General features: G+C 40.8%; 1 protein-coding gene across 2 annotated transcripts in view; it reads right to left on the reverse strand.

Moving 5' to 3' along the window:
• The window catches only part of ATP9B (ATPase phospholipid transporting 9B (putative)), a 175,543-nt gene that overhangs the window by 160,784 nt on the left and 545 nt on the right, over positions 1–14,214 (reverse strand). The gene's annotated exons all lie outside the window — the stretch shown is intronic.

A 14,214-nucleotide genomic window follows, 5' to 3' on the forward strand; every position in this document is an offset into this window, starting at 1 on the left:
CTCCCTCAGAGCTTCCTGTGCTGCACAAATTGTTCTTGCCTATACGACATCCAAAACCCATTGAACCTTTGCTGGGGGCACGTGGCTGACTCCAAACTCTGTGAGGGGAGCCTCACGTCCTTGAAGTGATACATTGTTCTTGATTCCTTGTGGCCCACTCCTGGGTTCGATCTCTTCCAGGATGGCTTTTCTTAATTAGCCTGATACCTCTCTCCATGCTTGCCTTGAATTACAGATACTGCCTAGTGGGGGTTTATGGCCATGTGTAAAAAATAGAACTTTTCAGCAAAGAAAGCCTCTGTGTCCTTGGGTATTGCAGCATCCTACCAACTCCCACTTGCCATCTCTCTACACCCGCAGGCTGGTGGCATCCCTGCAGGGGTCAACCCTTTGGAAGGTCACGGCATGAACTTCATTGTTGTCAGAAGCAGGAATCTGTGAAACACACACTGAAGGATGCTTTTGTGGAGATGGTAGAACACTGGGAAGTGCACGAGGCTGTCCTGGTTTCAGCTGGGATAGAGTTCACTGCCTTCCCAGTTGCTGGTATGGAGCTGGGTTCTGGATCTCGGAAGACACTGATGCTGATAACACACCGATCTTTTAGTTGTCGCAGAGCACTGCTTACACAGAGTCAAGGACGTTGCAGCTGCCCATACCGTTCAGCCAGCAAGGAGGCTGCGGGTGCACCAGGAGCTGGGAGGGGTCGCAGCCAGGACAGCTGGCCCAAACTGGCCAGAGCCATGTCCCATACCGTATGGGGTCGTGCTGAAGACTGGGACTGAGCGGGTTGGCCGGAGCGTGGGTGTCACCGCACGGGGTCTGTGGACATCATCACTCCGGGGGTAGTGAGTGATTGCATTGTGCATCACTGTGCATTCATCCTGGAGGAGAGAAGGCTCGGCGGGATCTAGACATCGGTGGGGTCTAGACATTGCTATGAATGCAAAGAAGACAGAACCAGGCTATTGTCAGCGGTGCCCAGTGGCCATGCGGCTCTAGGTGGACCTGCTTGAGCAGAGGGGTTGGAGCAGATGACCTCCAGAGGTTCCTTCCATCCCCAACCCTTCTGGGAGCTTCCTTCTGGGTAAAAAACAGGCCCTTTTTAGACCACTGACACAGAAGATCGCATAGGATGTCACCACTTCAAGTAGCCAATGAGGCGCTGCTCATTTGTCCTCCTGAGATGTGTTCTGGAACTTAAGGCTGAGACTGGGAATGGTAAGGTTGAGTCCCTATGGGTTAGGATCAGTGGGAAGGCCAACAAGGCAAGCATCCTGGTGGGGGTCTGTTATAGACCACCTAACCAGGATGAGGAGACAGATGAGGAGTTCTACAGGCAGCTGGCAAAAGTTGCAAAATCGTCAGCTCTTGTCCTGGTAGGGGACTTCAGCTTCCCAGACATATCCTGGACATGCAATACAGCTCAGAGGAAGAAGTCTAGGAGGCTTCTGGAGAGCGTGAACGATAGCTTCCTGATGCAGCTGGTTAGTGAGCCTACGGGGGAGGTGCCCCACTGGACCTTTTTTTGAGAAGTTTATAACATCTCAGAAGACTGAAAAAAAATGCTGCATATTGATACATGTTTCAGGAAAAGCAATGGCAAAGCATTTGAGGATACTGCCAAACAATCAGAAACATTTATAGAGTATAATTATTCTTGTTTGAGCAGTATCAATATTATGGAGCAAACTAGTGAGACCACAAAACAGTATGCTCAGTAATATTGAAGATATGCCAGTTCAAATCTTGACAAACAAATCCAATATTTTAAAAAGTTACATGATCAACACCAGGACTAACCCGGAGAAAACATAATCACTGGATTTGTATTTTCTTGTTTTATAGTATATTTTTAAAAAATGTGAATGAATTTACTTTTCACCTAGATTTTCTGAGATGTATGTTGTTGTATACTGTATATTATACATACTTTATTATATATAACTGTTATTAATCTTCCCAGGTGTTAAAAAATGGGGGGGGGGGGCGGGGGTGGAACGCGATAATGTTTTGTCGTACTAGCTTTCTACTGAAAAGGTACCCCACCTACTTAACACTGGCTTTGTAGCAAAATGATGCAAAGGAAGTTAAAAACGAAGATCCAATATAAAAACATGGTTGGTTAATCAGTCACTGGCTAGAGAGACACTTCCTCTTTCAGTTGGCAGGTGATGCCCTGAGAGCTTCTTGCACCTCCTTTGAATCACCCAGTATGGGATGTCATTTAAGGCTGTTCAAGTGTTTGGACCAGGTTAGAAAATATGTTACTAGGAAAAAAAAAACTAGGATGCAAGTCAACTGAGCACCTTAAGCTCATTAGACCTTGGGAACAAAATCTTCATGTGTTTCAAATGATGCAAAAGCACAACCACACAGAAGAAAACTAAACAGAAGTCTGAAATTAAAAAACAGCATACATTTGTTTAGAAGTGCCAAGAAAGTTCCCAGAAAGTTGAAATATGCAGTGAAACATGCTTTCAGAAATAAAATTAACACTACCCCTTTCAAAAATATGAAAACACAGTTTAAAACAAACATGACAAAACAGAACTTTGCTGACCACATTGTTTGCAAAAAGGTGCATATGTCTCGATAGATATGGCAATCTGGCAATACTTCTTCCCTTCTCATTACCCAAAATGGTCATCAAGAAAAAGAGAACACTATGCAAATTACCTTCTCAAAACAAGGCAGGTATTACAGGTTAGAATGTATATTACACAAAATTGTGTGGATTACTCTCAAACTAAGCTTAATTTAACACTCAAACCTTACACACTTGACAATAAAATATCTGCTTTAAAAAAGACGCTACACTGAGTTTCAGAAAAAGACAAGCCTGTGTTTAAACAGATTCACATTCAATGCTTTTATAATCTCTCCTGGTTGAATTTGCAAATTACATTATCACAGTTACTTGCTTTAATACAGAGCTTTCTTTTGCATTGTATTTTGCTTTTAGACATCTGAACAATTAATAGTGTATTTGTAACACCATCCAGTGAAATCACAATCTGCCAGCCACATTGGAGTATGCAGCAACATTCTGAAACATAAGAGACCCTTTTTACTTCTGTATAAAGTTGAACAAGTGTCTGACTTAGAAAATAATTTACTTTACACACAAAGGTAACAAAGCAAACATGGTTAAAGTTCTCTCTTGACAGAACACGTTAATGCAAGAGAATTAAGGGAAACAGACTTGGCTGAGAAATACATTCACAGATCTACTTAATATGTAATACTACTCTTGTAAATGTGGTCATATTTGTAGAGTACATCAATGTCCTAATCATAAAGTCATTTTTGCCTTTATAAACATTTTTTCACAATTATTTCATTTTGCACTTTTAAATATGGAGCTTCACCAAGTAGGGAATGTAATGAGCACAAGCACCATCATGTTTAGTAATCCTGACTTCAAAATACAGCCTCTGAACTGGCAAGCAATTTATTCTGTTTCAAAAGCAATTTTGCTATTGTGTTAGAAAATTGTGCTTCAGTATTTAAAAACAATACTATAATGAATAATGTATTTTTCATAACTAGGATGAGGACAAAAATCGTTATGTCTTTGTTATCTGGTATTTTTCCACACTTAATTGCTTGAAGTGCTGATTTGCTTTGAGTGACAAATCAATTGAGTATAATCCTAGAAACTTTTATTAAAATAGAGGAGCATTGAAAGCAACATGAATAAAGAAGCCAGAGAAAAGACATCAAAACTCTCAGCATGGATGCTACTAAATCAGGTATGAAGACAGCCATCTTGACAGAAATATGGTTTCCTAAGAAAAAAAGGAACATTAATATTAAACAATCATAGAATGGTTTGAGTTAGGAGAGACCTTAAAGGTCATCTAATTCCAAATCCCCCACTATGGTCAGGGACACCCTACATTAGACCAGGTTGCTCAAAGCCCCATCCAACCTGGCCTTAACCACTCCAAAGAATGGGGCATCCACAACTTCTGTGGGCAGCCTGTTGCAGTACCTCACTATCCTCTGAGTGAAGAATTTCTTCCTTATATCTAATCTAAATTTACGCTCCTTTAGTTTAAAGCCATTACTCCTCGTCCTATCGCTACACCCCCAGACAAAGAAGGAGCTCTCCAGCTTTCTTGTAGGCCCCCTTTATGTACTGAAAGACTGCTATGAGGCCTCTCTGGAGCCTTCTCTTCTCCAGGCTGAACAACCCCAACTCCCTCAGCCTGTCTTCACAGGATAGGTGCTCCAGCCTCTTGATCATCTTGGTGGCCCTCCTCTGGACTTGTTCTAATAGGTCCATATCCTTCTTGTGCTGTGGGCCCCAGAGCTGAATGTAGGACTCCAGGTGGGATCTCATGAGAGCAGAGTACAGGGGGAGAATCACCTCCCTTGATCTGCTGGCCAAGCTTCTTACGATGCAGCCCAGGATATGGCTGGCTTTCTGGGCTACAAGCACACATTGCTGGCTCGTGTCAAGCTTCTCACAAAGCAACTCCCAGGTCGTTTTCCTCAGGGCTGCTCTCAACCCATTCTCTACCCAGACTCTATTTCTGCTTGGGATTGCCCCGACCCAGATGCAGGACCTTGGTCTTGTTGAACCTCATGAAGTTCACACAGGCCCACCTCTCAAACCTGTCCAGGTCCCTCTGGATGGCCTCCCTTCCCTCTAGCATGTCAGCCGCACACAGCTTGGTGTCATCTGCCAACATGCAGAGAGTGCACTCAATCTCACTGTCCACGTTGAGAAAGACATTAAACAGTATCAGTCATAATACCAACCCCTGTGGAACACCACTTATCACTGATCTCCACTTGGACATTGAGCCTTTAACAACTCTGAGTGTGACCATGCAGCCAATTCATTACCCACCAAGTGGTCCATCCATTAAACTCATTTCTCTCCAACTTAGAAACAAAGATACTGTGCAGTATATGTTTGTGTACAAATGCTTTGCACAAGTCCGGGTAGATGACCTCAGTTGTTTTTCCCCCTGTCTATCAATGCTGTAACCCCATCCTAGAATGCCACCAGATTTAGCAGGAACAACCTGCCCTTGGTGAAGCTGTGCTGGCTATCACCAATCATCTTATTTTCCATGTGCCTTAGCAGAGTTTCCAGGAGGATCTGCTCCATGATCTTGCTGGGCACAGAGGTGAGACAGACTGTCCTGTAGTTCCCCAGGTCTTACTTTTTCCCTTCTTAGAAATGGGGGTTGTTTCCATTCTTCCAGTCTGACTCCTCTATCGCCTAGAGGAAGAGGTTATCACCCATGCATTCCAGGAACCTCCTGAACTGCCTATGCCCTGCTGTGCTCTCTAATATATCAGGGTGGTTGGAGTCCTCCATGAGCACCAGGGAACATAGTCCTCATGGACCATGAACAACTTTCAGCAAAACCTAACTACTACTACGAGCATCATTTAACAGATTTAAGTTACAGGAAACCATGTACAATAAACACTTTTAAATGAACTTCTGATGTAAGTATCTACTATGAAAATGACACCCCAAGTCAGCATTCCATTTTGAGAGCTGCTTGCCAGAGCAGATGTGGATGCAGAGTTATACGTACCCCCCCATAACTGTTAATGGAAACCATTTTAATTCATTTAAATCTGCCTATTTAGATCCCTAGTTAATTTGCATTTTCTACAAGCTTACCATTAGTCTAAAAGAGCAATGTTCCTCTTATTCAAACATCCAAAAAAGTAGGAAAGTGCAAGGCAGTCATCAATGTCCACTTATCTGGTTTAACTCGCCTGGCAATGAAGCAGCAGACATTTGGCTCAATCTCCGCTGCTGCCAGCCACAGGACTCCCTGTGCTTCTGGAGATGGGAAGGGGAAGGACTGAGGGGCAGGCAGCACAATCTGTCTCAGCCCTATCCTGCTCTACTTCTAGTAATTCCTCCAAGGTTTAACCTACACGAACACCTCCTTAGGCTGAAAATAAAGCAGGAATTTACCAAACTGAGGCAGTGCAGTAAGATGAATAATGAAGAAAGGTGCAGGCCCATTTATATGAAGAGCAGGAATTATTTCTTAGAAGACAAATCAAAAAAGCTACAGCTGTTGTAGGCTGCATTTTTCACTGACAACAATCCCACAACAAAGAAAATAACCATGAAACATTCCACAGCAGCAAGATAAGTTGTACTAAATGTATATTCATTCATAAGCATACTTACAAGCATGCAACTTATTTTCATATAACTGTTCCTCTTATTCAAACTTTTAATGTCTCCATAAAATAATTTATTTGCTACAAGCTACATGAGAACAATCAAATTATAAATACCATTTTTCTGCACTTCTAAAGACTGGAAATTACTTTTTCCATATAATTTCAAACATCTCTATGACTTATAAAGCAGGCAGTTTGGTTGAATTACAGACCAATCACCTTGTTTCTAGATTATAAAAGAACTGGACAACAGAAAAGCTTTCTACAGGTAAACGCATAGAATTTGAAGAATTTCCTTTAACCTTTTCCTCCAAAAACACAGAAAAAACTGCTTGTTGCTGTGCTTTTATTTAGCTGTAGTTGTGCCTGTAATGCAAGTGCACACCTAATCAGCATCCCTTCTGAAGTCTATGAATCCAAGCCCTGGCCCAGCTATACACACAAAGAAAACAATTCTGTTACGAATTCATATACACCATCAGGGACAGGCCTGTTAGAGACCTCCGTATGGAAGACAACACTAACCAAAGTAGTTCAATTATAAATCAGATTACACTTTTGGACAACTTTTATGGAAGCTACAAATTTGTAGAACTAAGTCTCTGTATTGAGTTTCAGTGGTTAACTTTGCTTTCATGTCCTTGCATAGCCAAATCTTTAAAAACCTATTACAACATGACTGTTGTAGTGCACATGTGTCACCCAAACAACGAAATAGAAAAAAAAGTACTTCTACTGTATGCAAGGAAGTTTAGGACTGAGTTTGTCACTGAAATGAACAACATTTACTGCAATAGACAAGCTAAATCAAGGTGCCACCAGCCTTTCACAGCAATGCAGATAGTGATTCTGGGAAAACATAAGGCTCCATTTTTGATCAACCCTATAATAATTTTCTCTCCCCTAGCACACACCTCCTTGCCAGAGCTATATATGGAAGAAAAAATCACAAGATCTGCATAGGAAAGCTGTCATGAAAATACCCACCATTCCTTACTCCCCTTTCCTCACCTTACAAAGCATGACACAAACCTTAATGGAACATCTTTTTCAGTCCATGACAGGATGAACGAACCTCTATTTATACACAGCAGACCTGAGGAAGCATCTGCATTCACTAGAACCTTATTTTTAATTAGCAGGGAACATCACTGTTCACAACAACAGGGCCATTTTATCACTGTTACTGGGTATTGTTATTGGTACTGCAGCTCAATCAATTGCTTCTTCTCCCCTTTCTGAAGGATCCAAATGCCTGCCCAAAGAACACAAATTACTGTATTTGGATACTACTGATAAAAACCAGGAAGGCATGCAAATATAGGGTAAAAATATAGCTTAAACACGAACAACCTGAAAATATATTTACAAAGTTTACTACACATAGATACACATGCTATTTGCAAAAACTAGCATAATCTGCAATAGCAATCTGAACTTCAGTGGTGCAAGTTCTGAAACATTTTTGTGCCTAAAAATAAGTGTTTTGGATCAGTATTCAGATTATTCTAATAATCATGCTCAAGATTACAATTACTTGTCTATAAAGAGTATCTTGGTGTGTAAATAATAACTAGAATAAACATAATTCTAAGTAATATCAAGTCAAAGAACTACAATTTATTATGAAAATCACTTAAAGTTGCTATGCTGTCAAAATGTACTTTTGCAGACAAAGCATAGCAAACCATTTCCTGAGTATGACACCAATACAAGTGTCTTTCTATGTAAGAATATTTTACAGCTTATATCGTGAGCAGCTCTACATACATGTAACTTAGTTACCTGCATGATTAAAATCAAAGACTGCTCTGAAAAGTAAAAGGCACTAAAAAGTAAAAGAAACTGAAGTAACGTATGACAACATACACCATGTAGAAGCTCTGAAAGTATTAACATATGGCAAGGCCATTCTTCATAAGTTACGCATCACGCTACTTTGACCTTTTTCCCCAGACAAAAATACCAGAATTCAAACATACTTAATCTTACAGGTGCCAGTCCCAAAAGGCAACCTTAGCCTAAGAACTGAGACTTCAGAATACCGATTAACACTCAATCCAGGAATGTAAATATGAGAGCAATGAACATAGGACAAATTGAGAATAAAGTTTTAAGAATTTTACTGCTAAAAACTACTGTTACGACCTAAGTTGAGAGAGCCTCGAAAACGTAGACCTAGCAAGTATGGTACAAATATAACATCCTAAATGTGAAGGTGCCAATCAAACAACCCTCTTGAAAGATCCAGAATTAAGAGAGAGCATCTCAGTGATGCAGACTAAAAATGACTTAGTGACACTGTTCCTAACAACAATAGTGAATCTCTGACCAAAAACATAACTAAAGAAAGGCTAATGACAAAGGACAGCACGTCCTGCAAAAGAACTGATATTTTCTTTGAAGTGTAATTTCACTTTGCAAAACAGGCAAATTTCAGGTGAAATCAGTAAAAATCACTGGGAAAATAGTTTTCCTGTAGAACAAACAGACAGGACAGATCTATTTTATTAGAATGGTGTAACATTACTAGATGATCTTTAAGGGTCCTTTCCAAACCATTCAATGATTCTCCTAACTACAATTCTGCAGAGATTTCTTTGCATCATATTTAATCTTTATCTCTTAATCTCCCTCACATTTTTTTTAAAAAAGTGTATTTGACTGCAATGCACATTTACATGAACGTATCTGCATAACGTACAGCTTTATGTTTTAATAGGTTCTCAACATTGGTATGTTGAGACATAAACATAAAGCTGTACGTTATGCTGATACGTTCATGTAAATGTGCGTTGCAACATTTTTCACAGAGTTTATAATACTTTTAGTGTTTATCATATGAATCTACATTTGTAATTTCTGGTATCACAGAAAATACCAATACACCTTGCTTTGAATTGCTGTCTCAACAGCAAATCTGGTTAGACTAATCAGAAATTTACTTAGTCACCATTTCCATCTGCTTGTCACTGAGGGGAAAAAGAAAAAAACAACACACAAGACAGCAGCTCTGATTTAAACAAAGTGCTGTAAGATGATGATAGGAACTTTCTCCATGAGTAAGCTCAAGTATGTTAGTGCACATGCAGACAACTAACAACCAGTGCCTTACTCCACCACATTCCCACAGTTGCTCACCTTAAAGGAGCTTCTTTGATCATATGTTGAGTAAATGGTTAACAGTGCTACTTGTACAAGAAAAAAGTAATAAAACAGCATTTATGTTCCCAGACTATAAGCAATTTCTACTTCTGGTGAAGCAACAAAGGTTTAAAGAAGTTACTGATACTTAGTAAGAGTAGTTTCAACACAAATAGAAGTAAATTTACTTTGGTCTTCGGACTGCTTTCTCACAGAAGCTATACTAATTTGAATTTTAATGTAAAGATTATAAGGGAAACTTTTAGTTTCAGTCATTTTCAAAATCAGGATGAAATAAGCAGACACGTTCACATAAAAGGTGGGGTAGAAGAGCAGATTGAAATGCAACCTCTGAAAAATCTGTATCTGTCCAAAGACTCTAAGAACTTGTTCCAAACATTCACAAGCATGCAGAAAAAGAATATCAGAGCAACTAACATTTTTTTTTTTAAACTGAAAGTACCACCAAGTATCACTTGCATACAGCCATTCAACAGATGAACTCAGATTATCTATCAATGTTTGGTGTTTTTGGTGACCATAGATGTTTTGCAAGGCTTTCCAGACCCAGTTACAGCCAAGTAAGTCACAAGTTCTCTGTAAACACCATTCTACAAGAGATTCTACATCCTATAACCTCTGATCCGTACATGGCTTCAACAGATAAAACCTAGCCAAACACCTTGGGAAATCTAAAACAGAAGGACTGCAAGGTTGCTAAAATTTGACATTTGTATGTATCAGGGAAGTATGTGAATTCAGTGAACTCAACATGAAATAACTGACAAACCACCAGTTATTAAGCAACAAGTATCCCACATTTACCTGGGCAAAGGAAACTTTAGCCTATTATTTTGTTCTATTTTAATGCTCACACAATTGTCTTACGGGCTATTGGCATACAAGACTGAAATTAAAAATAGCAGTTCCTTAAAAACTGAGTTGCCCTGTCTGTGAGGAAACTGTCAAGTCAACAGCAGAGGTGTTGCATAGCTTGCTTTACCACAGCCACCTGATACACCTTCATTCCTAAGTGTGAAGTCATTCTTCAGTACACTGACATGACCCATACTACACATAATCATGTGAGAAGATTCCTTGCAGTGAATGAATATTTTTCATGACACAGGCATACTTCTGTGAATACCTGGAGCTCAAATGAATTTATGTAATATTGGACACAGCTGGTAAGACCTGATTTTCTGGTATCAGCTCAGGTGTCGCAACACCTTAACGCTATTAGACCAAATAGAGGTATACGCTGCCAGTAACAAGCGCAGGACACCTGAACAACCTGAGTAATTTGCTTACAGATAAATGAGGGTTGACCACTGCTTAGCTCAGTCTCTGATCAGCTTCAAAATTCCACCAAGCTTCTTGGTTTGCTTACATTTACCTCACACATGAGCAATAGCCATTGTACAGTTAATTTCCTTTCTGTGTTTAGCCAATAATTGCTCTGGGTCTGCTGATGATACCAAACTAACATATGAGAACAAGGGTATTAGTCTCACTGCACATTTACAATGATCGTGGAAGTTCTCTGGTCCTCCTTTCGCTTTGTGGCATAAAGATAAGCAGCAGCTATTTTTCCAGTAGATAATAAATACTTTGTGCTGAAGGACAAAGTGTTGAAACAAGTGTGTGATGGTTTTACTCAGCCGGGCATCTGAGCTCCACCACAGCTGCTCTGACACTCCCCCGATCAAAGAAAATGGGGGAGAAAATATGATGAAAAGGGGCATAAGGGTTGCTCAGTGGGGGCTGAGGTCAGTCCCTGATAGCCTCTGCTGCTCCTTCACAGTCACTCTCTGCCCCTGCTCCCCGTGGGGTCCCTGCCACAGGATGCCGTCCTTCCTGAACTGAGCCTACGGGGGCTGCCCACAGGCAGCAGCTCTTCAACAACTGCTCCCACGTCTCCATACCACAGGGTCCATCCCCCAGGAGCAAACTGCTCCAGCACAGGTCCCCCACGGGCAGCAGCTCCCCCCCAGACCCCTGCTCCTGCGTGGGCTCCTCTCCACGGGCTGCAGCTCCGGCCCGGGGCCTGCTCCTGCAGGGGCTCTCCATGGGCCGCAGCCTCCTCCAGGCCACATCCACCTGCTCCACCGGGGGCTCCTCCATGGGCTGCAGCGTGGAGATCTGCTCCATGTGGGACCCATGGGCTGCAGGGGGACAGCCTGCTCCACCAGGGGCCTCTCCACAGGCCGCAAGGGAACTGCTGCTGTGTGCCTGGAGCACCTCCTGCCCTCCAGCTGCACTGACCCTGGGGGCTGCAGGGCTGCTTCTCACTCCTCTCTCTCCCAGATGCTGTTGTGCAGCAGGTTTGGTGTTTTTTTTTTTTCCTCCTTTCTTAAACCTGCTCTCACAGAAGCACAAACAGCATCACTTACTGGCTCAGCTCTGGCCAGCAGCAGGTCCCTTTGGAGGTGGCTAGAACTGGCTCTTATCTGCCATGGGGCAGCTTCTGGATTCTTCTCACAGTGGCTACCCTGCAGGCCCCCACTACCAAAACCTTGCTACGTAAACCCACTACAAAGTTGCACATCAATCACTTTCTCCAAGTTTTCTATAACTATTACAGTCAAATATATTGCATAATAGTGTGATTGTTAATAACTGGAATACAAACTTTTACTTCAAAATGGATTTCCTGCATTTCTAACCGTGGACCATAATCGCTTCTCTGTCCAATATTATACAGAATCATACAGCCTCATGCGTATAGCATCACAAAGTTTCTTTAGATGCCTGGGGAAACACATTCCAGCTTTACAGTATGCGCTAATGGTCAGTCAAAGTAAGTTCAAACACAATGAGAAAACCTTTGTACTTACTGCAGAACTAACTACAGCAACAGAGGAAGACTTCCACAGACTGGTTAGCTCAAGCAAAAGAACTTGCCCTACAAACTAGCTTAGAGGCCACGAAAGGTTAGCAACTGCTTTGTTGCATTACTTGCCAGTAGCAGGGCGAGAAATTCAAGTTAAAAACCACTAGCATGCTGCAGTTGAGAATCTGTGTATAAGCCTTCCAAAGAGGCAATTTTCAAAATATAAGTTCTCTGCTGAAGAAACAAACAAATCATGGCAAGTCAAAGATTCCTGAGAGCCCAGAAGCCACAATGCTAGATTAATTCTGAGATTCGAAAAAATCTGTTATGTTTTTACCAGTGTTTGTCTCTAGTCATCTTCGGAAGTATGAATTACTTTGGGGCCAAATTGTAATGTATGTGATAACTTCCTGCGTATCCAAGACCTCAGTGGCTTCACTTCAACCTTATCAGGACTACCTGCAACATCAGAACCTTTGCTGTAGTTTCCACAGGAAAGCAAGGCTCCTTAAAAGCATATGGTGGAGATAAAAGTTAGAAAAGTAGGATGAACCATGCATGCATAAAGGCTTAGGAGATGTAGTCCAACTATAATTTTAAGTCACGATTTATGAATTGTACCTGAACTAACGTGCCTTACGAGCCTTGCTGTATTTCCTCTTTGGCTTTCCACAAGTCAGCACCTGCAGTAGAATCTAGACAAACATTTTTTATTTTTTTAAAAAAACAGGTCCACGAAGACACCTTCCAAAGCACACAACAGGTTCTCTCAAATCCAGGGCACGGGTATCATTGAATGAGAATGATCAACCTAACCATCTCACCTTAAAACATATACAAAAGTAAGTAACTAAAGTGAGTAGGAGTACATGGACTTTTTCAGGGCACAAATTTTAACCAAAAATCAAAATAAATAATCAGAAGTAATAAACGTATCTGTTAACTTTTAAATGTTTTATAAGCCTACAAGTAGCTGATCAGAACTAATTAAAAACATAAAAAATCATTGTGTGGAGGACTGGTAAGATAAATACATATTACCTGCACTTGAGAAGCATACAGATTATGGAAGACCGTAACTCTGAAAGATGTAACAAACTACAAGGAATTCAATCCATAAACGTTGAAGGGAAGCGTTGATCAAATAAGACAGAAGGTAAGAAGCAGATCTATAATGAATCAGTAGTTCCTTGATGGATCTTACAGCTTCCCAAATCTATTCACACGTCCAGGTTTAAACAGTTTGTATAAATAACTGCAATTATTGCCTGAAAACATACCTTCCATAAACCCATGTACTCACTTGACTTATGAACTTGGCCCATCATATCTACATATATACATCTATATAGCACTTCTCAGTTAACAAAACTGGCTCCTGGATAACCCACAATAGAATCACCTGATACCTTTGACAGACTAAGGGTTTGCCTATATAACCCTTCCCTTCTTCTTCCAAAGGTGAACACCTACTGAAAGGCTTATAGATTGCATGAAGAGATTCCCTGCTTCAATTCTCTGAGAAATAGGTATGATAATGATATAATAATGCTGCCCTCCCTTAAAAGAGAGCATAAGCCTATTACATACTGCCAGATGCTCAAATACTAGAGAACTGGGGAACCTTAGTACTGTAGGCTGTCCTGTAAGTTATTTTCTATGAACATTTGCAAGTTCATCTATTAATTTATGCTCTGCATAGTTTTAAACTACATTTTCTGCTAGGTACTCCATTTGGACAAGTATTTTTAATTCACAATGGACTATTTGGATTAGAACAGCATCATCAGCTATTCCGTGCCTAGGAAGCTCATTTACTTTCATACATTACAGATGCTCCCTCCGCTTTTTGTGCCCATGATCACTGTCTTAAAACAAAAAATAAAGAAAATAAAAACAAGAGAAAGGAAAAAAAAAAAAAAAACAACTCAAAAAACTATAATCATAACTGACGTTGTAGGAGTGCTGCCCAATGGACATATGAAGTATGGGGTGAAGTGTTTCCTTCCAGACAATCAATGATGGTATTCCTTGAAGTCATGCAGAATAGCAAGGGGAAAAAA

The sequence above is a fragment of the Oxyura jamaicensis genome, chromosome 2 (assembly GCF_011077185.1).
Source record: "Oxyura jamaicensis isolate SHBP4307 breed ruddy duck chromosome 2, BPBGC_Ojam_1.0, whole genome shotgun sequence".
Lineage (NCBI taxonomy): Eukaryota > Metazoa > Chordata > Aves > Anseriformes > Anatidae > Oxyura > Oxyura jamaicensis.